The sequence below is a fragment of the Pleurodeles waltl genome, chromosome 11 (genome assembly GCF_031143425.1).
Source record: "Pleurodeles waltl isolate 20211129_DDA chromosome 11, aPleWal1.hap1.20221129, whole genome shotgun sequence".
NCBI lineage: Eukaryota > Metazoa > Chordata > Amphibia > Caudata > Salamandridae > Pleurodeles > Pleurodeles waltl.
Window position 1 is genome coordinate 778636357 of NC_090450.1, and position 14968 is coordinate 778651324.

Sequence of the window (14968 nt, forward strand, 5' to 3'; positions counted from 1 at the left end):
TACACCTTTGTGACTGCTACCTAGGTATCACCCGATGAAAGCCACTGGGATGCATGGAGTTTCTGTTCATGAATGCTTTCACTAAAGAACACAGTTACAGAAACCTTCCCCTGTGGCCTATGCTGCTACTGAAGATAGCAATAGCAGGTACTGGGTGAGGCAGGAGTGCTATAGGGGCTGCGGGAGGGGGTCCATCCTCCATTGAGGCTCTCAATAAAATGAGATGCCTTTCATAGAACCCCTAAGATATTGCAAAACTACTGTGGGTCAACTAGTAGATTCCACATCCCTTTGCAGTCAACACAGTGTAAATAAATGATTGTTGGCTCAGCTGGATCCCTGTGTGGAATCTTACCTCGGCCAAAAGAAAAATATATGTTTCGGTAGAGTACTCTTTATTGAAGCTACTGATTGTTACCTAGATTTCTTTGTATTTTTTTTATTGCCTGACGTGATAGCGCAGCTGTCACCAGACAATTATCTGAGACTTGCTAGAAAAGAGCTTTGGCTCTGCCCACATCTTGGGAGCCAGGAGTATATCTTTTGATTGAAAAGAAGTTGGTTGCTTCTACAAAAGAGTGCTTGCCCTCCAGAAGATATGACCATTTTGTTTACTTATCCAGCTTGAACTCTCAGGGCAATCACATGGCATTGGAATGCTACCAACGTTCCTTAGCTAACTATGGGGCAGATGCATCATGAAGATCTTTTGCGATTCGGAAATAGCGATTTTTAAGACATCGCTATTTCCGACTCGCAAAATGCCATGTATCACATTTGCGAATCAGTAATAGCGATTTCTTGAAAATCGCAAATGCTATTACCGAATCGCAAATTGCGATACCGGCCCCATTTGCACCTATGGGCCTGTTGGCCCATATCTGCAAATTTTTTGCATTTCAAAAATTGCGATTTCTTAACCAGAAATCGCAATTTTGGAAATGCAAAACCCCAGGGAGCTGGGGGCCTGAGGCCCCCTCTGCTGCACCACAACATTATTTTTTGGGACATGTAAGGTGCACACATGCCAAAAGGACATGTGTGCTTTACATGTACATTTTAAAAATGCATTTAAAATGAATTTTTAAATTTTGCACGTGGTTACCACCAGGTTCAACCTGGATGAAATAGTAGAGTTTTACGCCTTTTGTGAATAAACTATTGAGCTGGCAAAGGATGCTAAATGATTATGATATTGTTGTCTCGTTTTATAGTGCCAGCACCCTTACTTGTTGTGGATAAAAAGGTGCTAGTTGGCTGGTGGGAGGGAAAGCCAGACAGCCACCTTTAGAACTACATGATTGGAACGAATTCACTGGCAAAGAGGAGAACAGATTAGAACGGTAAATTACTTAATTGTCTTCATAAACTGTGCTAATCAGGATGGAAATACGATATAGCATGAGAAGACACATCAATAAAACATCAAATCATTTAACAAAATGCAGCTAAATATACAAAATATAAAGATTTGAATTCGTGGAAAATATGTAAAGGAAGGGTTAAATTACACTGCAGATGCTGCTAAAACACATGGTGCTTTGAAGCACAGTCAATCTGCTTTTTAATGAAAGTCGTCACAAGTGAAGGGCACCTAGGGTTCTTTGCGACAGGCCTTGTACATTTTTGGGGTTCGCTCCTTTTAGAAATTATGGTCCAAATTTACAAAGCAATGATGCACTGCAGACAATTGCAAGAAGTGATTTCCTGTTATTACTTACCCAACCTTTCTTTGTCCCAGTACTCATGTAAAATAGGTTCTTCCATATCCCCAAGTCACCAAAAGATTTATCCTGAATCAAAAATTCTCCTGCCCTTCGCCTGAAGGCTCTCCATGCTCAATGTCCCGCTGTATTATCTGAATTCTGACAGACTCCATCTTGTCCATCTGAGGTTCAGACACTGTTTTTCCTAACTATCGAGTTCCAGGCCGAGCAAGGTGGGGAGTGGGCTCTATCGTTTTGAGGCTAAACTTTTTTTTTTTCCCCAATTCTTGGGAAATAGTCTCACGTGCCCTCGGGTCTCCAGATCTGACTTTTGATTTTGAGTGTCTGATGCCCCTGCTCAGGTGCTTGTGGCAGGGACTCCGTCAGAGTGTTCCTTTCTTCCCACTAGCTCCATTGATGGTATCTATGAGCCTGCCTATCACTTGACCAGGAGTTCCACGTTTATCAGTTTTTCATTCTCCAGACCAAATTAAGGTCTTCCATCAAGCAAACAGCACCATATTAGGGGTCAGTTTTTGGTCACAAGAAACTAATTCTAAAAAGCTCGGTTTACTCAAACCCAAAACTATCTGAAAGAATTATCTCATCAGTGTGAGTCATCTTATGCAGTTTGTTGTGTCAGGCATCCTAGCCAGCTTTTCATTGTAAGGTACAATCAGCGGAAGTATTTAATTGGATCAGGCTGGATTTAGCTGAAATTGGAGCCTCTGTTGAGTCCTCCTTAGCTGCCCTCCAATTATAAATATTTATTGTAGTGGGACTTGTTGAGGTGAAAGTCCGAACCCAAAAATGTAAATGAACTAAAGTGATTCCCAGGAGAAAAAAAGCTTCCAGTTTCGACATGCTAATTAGATCTCATTGTTATATGTGGTGGTAGGACTCTTCAAAGGCTACTGTGGGCTCCTCTAGGCAACAGGGTGGACCTTAGGCCACGCAGCGCTGAAATGGAAAAGAGCATGTTCCTCAGTGGTTTTGCCTGTATTGGCTTTACATAAAGTAAATAGGCTTCATGTGTACCACTCTGGACAGCAGTCAATGTCACAGAGTTGTATGGAGTTCCAGCAGGCTAGTGCTGGTCTCTCCACAAGCATGATGACCTTTGGGATTTTCCTGCAGCAGTGGGTGACGCGGCCTACAGAATGGGACAGGGAAAAGTGGAACTGACATGCAGGAAACGGAAGTGAAAATAAGAAGCATCAAACAGAAAATAGGCAGATTAAATATGCTACAATAGATTGATGTCGCATTTGCACAACAAACACACTTAGCCCTGAGCTTTCAATCGCAATAGGCTACCTTTTGGGTTCCAAGTTGCTTTTCTACCATACAGATGTTCTGCAGGGGCGTAACTGTATGTTTTTCTCCCAGTCTCATCCACATTCACCCTGAATGTTGACTGCTGCTAGTAACAGACATGCTTTACGAGACTGCGGTTGGAACAATTAATAATTATGATCCTAACACGTGTGTTTTTGTTTGATGTTTTTTCGTTATGTAGTCAGCATATCGTCAAAAATTGATTTGAGGAGGAGTTTGCAGTCTAATCATAAATCCGCTAACTGACCAGTTGAAAGGAATTTCCTCATAATCACCAAAAGGTAACATAGCTATATTCAAAATTATTAAATTAATGGACCTGGAAGATAAACGGAGACCCTATAAAGCCCGATAGAGTCTTCTCTTTTTAGTCCACTGTACATGGCTTTTACTACTGAATTGACCACTGGTTGTTTCCAAAGAATGTATTCGAGTTTGCTACCCGTAGATGCTTTTTACCATTCAAAAGTCACCTTAATGCTAAATAGGCACTTCAAAATATTGTAATACAGAAACTGGAGAGTTTCCCTTCCAGTAAATAAATGGATACAATTTGAGGGAGTACTGTGCGCTATTATAGGTTCTTTGCAACAAATTCTGGTTCAATCTCAAACTGCCAAACAATATGGGAAGCTTTCAGTACCTACATCACAGGGATGGCCTATTCAGAACATGCAGCGGTACTCAAATGCATCAGAATGCAACTACAACATCTGCATACCAAGCTCCTCAACCTTGAGAAACTACTTGCAACATTCCCGTCTCCTAACACTTTCTCAGAGATCAACAAAAATTTAATCATCTATAAAGATCAGATTGAGGAGCCGCATATCAAGCAAACACATGTGCTAGAAGACATGGGGAAGGTAAAAGGCCTAGCAGGACACTAGTGCGATAACTAGGACCCTTCAAGAATAATCTACAAACGTTACTTCTATACATAATATGCAAAATACCAACATACCAGGGTGAAATCCTTACCACATTTGCTAACTTTTACACTGAATACAGCTCCTTATGATCACCATAATATAAAACTCCCACATCCTACGTTGGCAAGGATAGATGACTATAACAACCCACCCCTAATGGAGGGTATCACAAGCGCTGAAATTGAGATTGACATTGACAGTCTCGTCTGGAGTAAAGGCCCCTATTTGGATGGGTGTACGTGCCCTGCAGCTATTGAAAATGCATGATCAGGTCATAATAAAGGAATCCACCCCAGTTGCAACCTCTGCAGCCATTATCACCATGCTGTTGAAACTGGGTATAGATGAGGAACTTTGTCAGTCCTACCATCTCTATCCCTACTTAATCTAGGTAATGTAATTGCTGACAGACTCACACTCTTGATGGACAACTTGATCCTTCATGGCCACATGTACTAATCTATTTTGTGATTGCAAACATTCCGATTCACAAAACTGGAGTGTCCATGGCCACGAAACAGATAGTTCTTTTGTTCAAAAGCCATTTCAGGAGTCAGTAAAAAGGATTCGCAAATTTGATAGGGCATTGTGGGCATCCCTTCAAAATTGTAAATCAGTGCCATATGTTCAATTCCGAATGCAACCGCTGAAAAGTCACAGACTACCAAGATATGGTGCGAACCACTTGGCAAAAGGGAACGGTGCCCCTTGGATCCCCTTCCCATTTTTTAACTGGGGTAAACGATTCAAGAGAGAGGTGTAGGCAATGGTGCCTCCTATGCCACTTTTAACTCTATCTGAAATGTTTTGCAAAACACAACTTTTTTTAAAGCAACCTAATTTCTTAAATCAGGCATCTGTAAAAAGGTTAATCACAGACATAGTGGTCTGCTAAACTTCGCAAGCCACAGCCCCTGTGATTTTCACCACTCAAAGTGAGGCACCCTACATACTGAATATTGATTAGGTCAGATTGTGACTTCCTCCGAATCCTTTTTTTGCAAACCAGTCTAGTAGATAGGAAGGCTCAAATAATAAGTTGGTTGCAAAAAGACTGGTCAAAAATTGCAACCACTTTTTGCAACCATTACTGTAGGTCATTTGGCCCCAAAGTCACTTTTGTGCACCATATTCACCATAATACCCAGGATGTTTCAGTATTACTAGACACCAAAAAGGCTTTTGATTCAGACAAGTGGCCATTTCTGACAATAGTGCCAGAACAGCGGGGTGTTGGTAGATATTCAAGTTTTGTCATTAAATTGCTACACACTAGGGATTTTTAACCTTTTCTGTAGTGAGAATATTTTTCATCTATGAAAATCATTGTGAGCTACTGGAGGCCAAGTAACTCACATATTATTAACCCCCAACCCCTATGCTCAGCTTCATTGACTTTAAGCCTAATATCCATAGAGCAATATACTATGGTTTGAACAAAATTCGTTGACTAGGGGCACTATGGCAGGGCTGCCTTGTGTGTCAGTGAGAGTATGGTCTGTGGGGATGTATGAACACGTGTGTATAAATGGGATAAAATGTTAGATTTGTCAGATTGTGACTCTCTCCACATCCTTTTTTTTGGGAACCAGCCTAATTGAAAAGTAGGCTCACATAAGAAGTTGGTTGCAAAAAGACTGGTATAAAATTGCAACAGCTTTTGCAACAATTACCAAAGTACATTTTGCCCTTATTCTCCCTGGTGCCCATATTCACCATAATACTTAGGACATGATTTCGAGTTTGGCGGAGAGGGTACTCTATCACTGTGGTGACGGTATCCTGACCGCTGAAATATGAACATCCCCTGGGATATGATGGGATTTACTTTTCAGAGGACAGGATATCCATGACCATTGTGACATAGTAACCCCTCTGCCATACTCTAAATTAGGCCCTTAGGCTGTTTCAGTATTCCTGGATGCCAAGAAGGCTTTTGGTTCAATGAACAGCCCTTTCTAATAACAATGCTGGAACGGCAGGGGTGGTAGATATTTAAGTTTTGTCATTAAATTGTATTAGAAATTGGAGTTTCTAGTTGTCAGAGTATGCACCATGTATGAGCAGGAACCACAATCTTAGTCAGGGTAAGTCAAATACACACTAAAAGATTACATGTGCTCACTTTCTGATTGCATAGCACAGAGCTGTCAGACTAATCTAGTCAGACTAATCTAAAGAGGCAATGTATAAAGTATTTGTTCAACACAAAACACAGTAAAACAATGAAAACACTAGAAAAAGACTCCATACCAGGTTAGAAAAATAGACAATAACTTTATAAATAATATATTTATACATATTTATAAATAAATCATGACCAAAATGACAAAAATCCAATAAGTAAAAGTCAAGTTACGAACTCTTATACAATAAAGTACTCAGAAGGAATAGGTGTCAATAGGGGTTATGTGGTCATGCTGGACTGGGGCAAAGTCAACAATTCAGGCTGACTGCAATGGAGTGCAGGTTGGGGACAAAAGCCACGCAGGTCCAGTGAACAGTGCACCTTGATCTTGGTCACAACAGACAGATGCAGGAGCCAATGAATGATACATCGAGAGACGCATTGATGCTGGGCCCACAGTCAAGGTGATGCATTAATTTTCTTCACAGAGTGGTGACGATGCATCAGTTCCAAGGACAAAGGATCTAGCCACAATGCATTGGTTCTGAAGTGCAATGTGCCGGGTTTCTCTGTGCAATCGAGGGGATATATCAATCTCTACAAGCTGCTGCGATGCACAGTTCCAAGCGTCGGTCTCCCAAGGTGATGCATTGGTGCTGAGAGTGATGTGCTAGTTCTACTTTCTCAACAGGGTCAATGAGCAGGTTCTGTTCCAAGTAGACTAGAGATGCATCAATTTCTCTGGTGCAAGTATCTGGGTGTACTTCTAGTGAACCAGGCACAAGGCTAGACACTTTGATATCCCTGATTCTCAAGCAACACGAGGCAAACCAACAAGCCCTTGGAGATCACTTGGGGTGCACGGCAGAGTCAAGCTCTTCTTCAGCAGGGTCAGAGAGTAGCAGGCAGCAGAGTAGTAGAGCAGAAAAACAGTCCTTCTAAGTGAGCAATCCTGCAGGGTAACAGTCCTTGATGCAGCACAGCAATTTTTCTGACAGAACCCAGTTGTAGGTCCAGAAGTGTCTGATTCGGTGGGGTCAGAGACCCAGTACGTATACCTAGATGTGCCTTTGAAGAGGGGATGACTTCAAAGAAGGGTCTTTGAAGTGCACAGAGGTCCTTTCTTCCTAGCTCTGGCTCCAGACTATCAGTAGGAGTTAACCAGCCCTTTGTGTGGAGACTGGCACTGCCTAGTTAGATGTGTCAGCCCCTCCAGACACCAGTGCCCAGGAAGCACCATCAGAATGCGGATGAGGGCTCAGACACATCTAACCTTCCTAGTTTGTGGCTGTCTGTGCTGGGTTTGTTTCACATAAGTGACACAAATTCACAAAGTGTAGCTGTTACCCACCCCAGACGTGTATTGTAGACAGGCTACAGACTCAAAGAGCAGAGAAATGTCCTCTTTCTAAAGTTGCATTTCTAAAATAGTCATCTTAAATCCAAACTTACCATTAAAGGGGATTTATTATTACCATTCCAATGATATGAAACATGACATACCTACTCCTTCGCAATCAGGAATTACATCTTAAAAAAAGTAATAAGGAATTCTCAATGTTAACCTATGAGAGGAGTAGGCCTCACAGTAGTAAAAAACAAATTTGGGGGCGGTTTCACTACTAGGACATGCAAAACTCAAAAGTACATGCCCTACGTTTTATTTACACAGAACCCTGGCCCGTGGGCTACCTAAGGCCTACCTTGGGGGGACGTTTGGGTAATAAAAGAGGATTTTAAGGCTTGGCAAATGGTTTTAAATGCCAAGTTGAAGTGGCAGTAAAACTGCAAGAACAGGCTCTGCAGTGGCAGGCCTGAGACATGTGTAAAGGGCTGCTTGTGTGTGTGCCACAAGCAGTGCTGCAGGTCCACTAGCGGTATTTAATTTACAGGCCCTGGGTATATGGTATACCTCTTTACAAGGGGCCTACAAGTACATTAAATAAGCCAATTGTGTATACACCGATATTACCATGTTTAGGGGAAAGCACATGCATGTTTGCACAGGTCAGCAGTGGTAAAGTGCTCAGAGTACTAAGGCCAATAAAAAAGGTGAGAAAAGGAGGAGGAAGGCAAACATTTTGGGGTGACCCTTCAGAGAGGGCCATTTACAACAATTGCTACACTAAACAAATAGATAGCATGTACATCAACGGTTCTCTCTCAAACCCTTTCCCCGCTAATAGAGGTACAAGACAGCAATGCCCCCCTATCTCTTCTTCTATTTGCCCTAGAAATAGAACCCTAGCCTATGTCTTCCCAGACGTACTATTTTAACAGAAAACGTTCAAAGCCAACAAGGAAAATGCTATTGTTCCTCTATGTGTATGATATGCCATCATTTGGAAAGAACCCAGATTCCACTCTATCCCTAGGAATCAGAGAATTTATCACACTTGGCACCATATCAGGAGTTCAGATAGGTTGGGGTAAATTTAAAACTTTCCCATCCACAGTAAATGCTACTCCGGGAGACAAAGTGTCCCCTTCGTTGATATACTAACTCCATTAGATGTGTTGATACCTTTATTCACTGAGATGGTGAACCTGTAATGAGATACAGTTATGGGATGGCTATTTTAAAACTGGAGTTGCAGATAGAAGGATAAGACTCCTCTCTTGAAGGCAGGAAGTATAGCTATTATTAAAATGGTCTTCCCAAAGTGTCTATACTTATTCAGCTGTCTGGGCTACATTGAAATGGTTTATGTTAACCCTCCTTTTTTGAAAGAGGGAATTTTCCAGTCCATGAGGGAATCGGTATTATGATGTTGCCCAATCACATTTCACTATATACCAGACTTGTAGTAATTAACTCAGTTCCAACTGGTTCACTGGTGAATACTCCAGATGACATTTAGACTTGCTTTCACAGCTAGCAGTCATCACCAAACAGGCAGTAATCTCACCACCAGTGAACCAAGGTGGGGATAGGAGAAAGAAAAGTCGCACTGGAGAGGAAGGCAAACAGGAAAGGGGGAGGTGTACTGTTTGTAAAAGTTGTATTCCTTGGTTCCAAGGCAGACTTGATCAGGACAATACCAGCAAAGGGCTTACAAAAGCAGAATATTTTCACATTTAGGGACACATATTGTTTCCTACATTAATAATTTAATATACTGTATGGTTTTGCTACTAATGCATTAGAATTTCTTATTTGTTTAAATCATGTGATCGTCAGTCGGAAACAAGGTATTTATTATTGCTAAAAACAATAATGTGGCTATTTGTGAACAAGATCATGCAGGCTGTAGCATGATGAGCCAATAGCTATCACAATAACGTGTTCTTTGCAGAAAAAAGCTGGTTACTATTACACCTCAATTTGCACTTTGCAGAAACACTTTCTGCGGAAAGGCACCTCCGTTCTGGAAGTTGAAACAAGGGTGGTTAATTTTATTATTGCATAGGAGTGGGGTCCCAGCCTGACTCAAGACTTGATTACTATGCTCTGTTATATGATTGGGATGTTCTTTTTATTGGAGGTATATATACGTCTGTAGATCCCCAATAAGAACATCCCAAATTGTTCTACAGAGCATATTTTCCAAGAGTTTTTCCATAACTGCTACTTGCCTTAATTTCCCACTACTCCTTTTGACAAGGTGGATTCTACTCTAATAATGTTGATGTGCATTTCAATCTATTGACAAAAATTTTAAATATTCTCCTACATTTAATGTCATTATGGAGTAGTGAGTGTATGACGAAAGCAGACATACAAAATGTAATAAAAGTTGGCTGCATATTTTACTGGGGCATTAGTGGCTACTGACATTTAAACAGTGTTGGTGTGTAATCCTTGGCTCAAACCTCAGTGAGCAAGCCTGACTTCCTTTCAGAGGGTTTGGAGGGTTCTCTCACACTAGTTTTCACTCAATCTTACTATCTCACTCATTCTCAGTTAGTCTCATTCACTCACATTACTCTCAATCTCAATTGCACTAACTTTTAATCATTGTGAGAATCTCAGTCTTACTTGGTCTCACCCAGTCTCACTGAATCAGGCAGTCTCTCTCACTCATTCTCACTGCGACTCACTTAGTCTCACTTATTCTCACTCAGCCCTACTGATTCTTACTGATTCTGACTCATTGAATCTCACTGTGACTTACTCATTCTCACTCAGTCTCAGAGTCTGACTCACTCTGTATCTTTCAGTCCCACTTGGACTTAATGTCACTCTAGCTCGATCATGCTCCCTCAATTAATTTCATCTCACTCTGACTCACCCACTTTCATTCTGACTCACTCAGGGACATATTTATACCCCATTTGCGTCATTTTCTTCATGCAAATTCTGTGCAAAACTAACTCTGTATTTATATTTTGACATTAGACCTATCTAACGTAAAAATATTGGAGTTTGCACCATTTTTTAGATGTGTGAACCTACCTTGCGTCAATGAAATGCAAGGTAGGCGTTGCCATCTAAAAATGGTGCTAGCCCCATATTTATCCCCGTGCTAAAATGACGCATGGGTGGGGGGGGCTAAATAATGGTACAAAGCTTGCTTTGCACCATTATTTAACGTCTGGGTCAGACCAGGTGTTAGGGGACCTTTGGACCCCATTCCAGGGTTAAACACCATGGAATGGGTCCACAGGTGTCCTCTTCAAGCCCCAGGAACACACCTTCCCACACCAGAGGGACACCGGAGAATGAGGGACCCCATCCCAGGTAAGTAGGGTAAGTAGAGGTAAGTCTTTTTCTTTTTAAATTAAAGTGCTATCAGGGGCCCAACTTGGGCCCTCTGCATGACACAGGGTGCAATGGCCGCCATGCCCTGGGGACACTGCTTTTCTAAGACAGGAGTCATGTGGTGCAAAACCCCCTTCTCCCATACCGCCATCCCCACCGGCTAATGTCATGTATTTTTTACGCTAGCCCACCCTTTGCACCGCCTTGCACCATTCCATAAATAAGGTGCTTAGCTGGTGCTCAGGAATGGCGCTAAACGTTTTGATGCAAAACTGCATTAGAGCAGTTTTGCATCAAAAAGTATAAATATCCTCCTTTGTCTCAGTAATTCTCACTTGGCCTCACTTAGTCCCACTCTGGCTCACTCTGTCATTTAGGTCCATATTTAGTGCAAGAGTGATGCAACCCTTAACCTGAGATTTATGAAGCCATAGAAGGCCACCCTGTGTGGACCTTTGTAGCTTCATAAATCTTGAGTAAAGTAATACAGAACAATTCGCTATGTTACATTGCTCTGCACCAGGGAAGCACTTCCATGGGTGTTGCATGCGTTTTCCCATACAACATCCATGGATTTTGGGGCTTTCACTGATTTACAAGAACCTGTAACCCTGGGAATGTGCCAAGAAGATACACCTTTCCAGAAGAGGCATAAAAAGGAGAAATATGTTTATTTCTCCTTATTTTTCCTCTTTCTATGTGTGCTGCATTTAGCAATAAAGGATTCTGCTCTGAGGTAGGGCTTTTTATCAGATCCCTGAGGCACCAGTTTGATAATGTTTTACTGCTATTATATTAGAAGATGCAGCAGCCAGACAATGAACTTATGATGATCAGCCTGCCTGAACACCTGAAAAGCAACTGAGGTATTTTAACCGCGTGCATGGCAAACATCTAAATTGGAGTTATCATCTAGGTCAACTAATCAATCACTGGATTGTACATTGTTAAGTACTGAATCCACAAATTGATGCAAATTATGTATTGTCAACACCAACACATGACGAAATCAGAGATTTTATTCCATGGGTAATTGGACTGAAATGCAAGTCCTTGCCATCAAAATGTATGGAACTTTTCTGAATATTTCATGGTAATATTGAACACAAAATGGAATGTCCAAACCTGTTTTAGATCAAAGTGGCTCTTGCACCACAGTCTGGAGTTCTTCCATTTGTATGTTTGCAAAAAGCACAGATGAAGGACAAGACGCAAGTTGGACACAGCACCCTGTAGCATTCTGAACTCTGACTACAACCCCCACTCATACCAGATGGTGGAGCTTTTGAAGCCTGACTACAACCTCCTCCTAATACCAGATGGTGTAGTTTGCTGATGATAGTGTCTTTAGCTCATGTTCTCTTATTATGTTACCTTGTATTGTAATGGTTTTTACAGAGTTCTTAATTAACATTGTGAGGTGTGGAAGTGAAATTTTTGCCAGGTAGGATGCCTCTCCTTGGGAAGTTTATGAATGGAATAGTGTTTCTCTTCTATGTGATCCATATGGGAAGTGTGCAATATCATGTGCGAGGATTAGAGTGGTAGCGTTGTAAAGTTTTTCTGGTATTCTGCCAAAATGTTGCTTCAAAAATGTTGTGTGGCACAAATATTGTGGTAAAAATATCATGTCAATATTATCACTGCACAAAACGTAGAAAGTAAGAACATCATTTTTATAGTCTTCCATGTCATACTAATTCTACATAATATCTTTTTTTAATTATTTTATTGAGTTCTTTGCACTTTTTGTGTTATAATCTTTTATTAATCTAATGTTAAGTAGGTTTCATTATTATTGTGTTTTTTTATTTTGTAATGTATTGTGAAGTTTACTTTATTTTATGTCAATATTTGTGGTGGTTGTTGGGTTTGTAAGGGTAAAGGGTGGAAAGAGTTTTTAATATTTATTTTTATATTGATCACACTATATATTTTAGCTTTAATTTGTTATTTAGATATTAATAATGTATATTTTTTAGTTATTTATAAAATGATGAAATAATATGGCAGTACATTTTTTATTTGTTCTTTGGATAATTGATTGCATTTGTTATTCAATCGATTTTAGTAATTTAGATATTAATTAATTAAATTATATTTAAGGATTTTGTTTCATAGTTAATTAGTGCAGATATTTTTTCAAAATAACACATTTTTTTACATTCATTTTAAATTTTTTTGTGGTTGCAGAAACTTTAGGGTAATAAAATGGGCAGTATTTTAAGTCAATTTGTTAAACTTCTTAATGGATATAGGGGGTCATTCCAACCCTGGCGGCCGGCGGATTGCTGGCGGGAACACCGCCAACAGGCTGGCGGTGTCCCAGCAGCAAGTATGACCGTGGCGCAAAAGCCACGGCCATACCGCCGGCCCCTCCATTTTCCCGCCAGGTTTCCGCCTGGGATTATGAGTCCCCGACCGCCAGCGCCATGGAAAGGTTGGCGGTAAGGGGACGCACGGGGCACCTGGGGGCCCCTGCACTGCCCATGCACATGGCATGGGCAGTGCAGGGGCCCCCAGGCGTAGCCCCGTCGCGCATTTCACTGCCCGAATTTCGGGCAGTGAAATGTGCGACAGGTGCTACTGCACCCGCTGCACATCAACATTGCCGCCGGCTCGATTACGAGCCGGCGACAATATTGATGTGCCATTTCCGCTGGGCCAGCGGACGGTAATGCTGTTACCGTCCGCTGGCCCAGGGGAAATGTCGGAATAGGGAGGCATGAATACCGCCGGCAATGGCGGTATTCTGTCTTCCCCGGCCTCGGCGGTCTGGAAAAAAGACCGCCGAGGTCAGAATGACCCCCATAATTTTTATATGCAATTCCATAATTTCATTTAATTATATATTATTTCTGTGTTTTACGACCAGATTATCTGTTTGGCAGTCCATGGCCACTGGCTTGGCGGCCGGACCACCATATTACGATGCATGTGGTTCTATAGAGGAAAGACCGCCGAGGTCCTGCCAGCACCCCTAGGCAGCGTGGACCATCGCAGTGGTGAGACAGGCTAATCAGCCCATCATAGCCAGTATTTCCGCTGGACACATTATGATGTTGCCTTCCACCAAGATGACCGTGGCAGTTCCAGCACCTTCAAAAGGAGAGTCTAAGGCAAAGTCACACGTCCTGTGCTGCAATGGATCCAATCACATATGTGCTGCTGCTGTTCCCGAGATGGAGCTCAAAATCCATGTCACCGTGGACCCAACCGACGGAAAGAACACACACCTATGTGCATCACTAAGTATCAACAATAGATTGTCGCCCCATCATCCACATGACATGGAGGTCACGTTATGTGGACCAAGTACACTTGTCATTGTGTCCTTTGTCAGAGTCATTCACAATGAATGACATATTCAAAGGCATAAAACGCCCCCTTTAGGCAGGTCACTGACACTGCACCACCAGACTCCACAAAAACATGTCTGCTCATCTTACGCATAGGGATAGTGAGGTATACGTAACATTGTGTCACACCACATCAATATCAGAACTACCAATTAAACTGACACCCTCATGTTGCTCACAAGCCATGGACTGTCATCAGATTAAAGACACATATGTATGGACATGTTATATAACACAAATACCCCTCACATGAAACATCCCTATAATGGACCCACACATATCACCCACATTGAAACTCAATGGAAGGTCAATAGAATGCAAAATATTTTGTGAGATAAATTTCCAAAGCTCACAATGCAAACAATGCCTGCACAATAATGATGGGGGCATCAGGAGCACTCATGGAAGGATGCTGCCCTGGGGCACATTTCATGTTGCACATGCCCTAAACACCTATTTGCAAAGGAATTGGCCCTACATGTGTCTCAGGGAAGAAAATAGTAACATCAAGTGACGTGCCAATCTGACAAATGTGTAATTGCAAGTCAAGAAAGCAAATACACCAGCAACAGCATGGGCCATATATGTAGATGAAGTAGCTGAAAGGTACACACATCAAAATGGACACATGGTCAGTCAAATGTAAAGGAAGGTAGCACAACTGAACATCCTCCATGTGTGGACAAACAAAACTCCTGCTCCCACACATGAGATGAATAGCCAATCCATACCAGGGGGATAATTGTAACACCATACATGGTGACACTGGCCAACCCAAGATGAAATACTTACCATAGCAAATA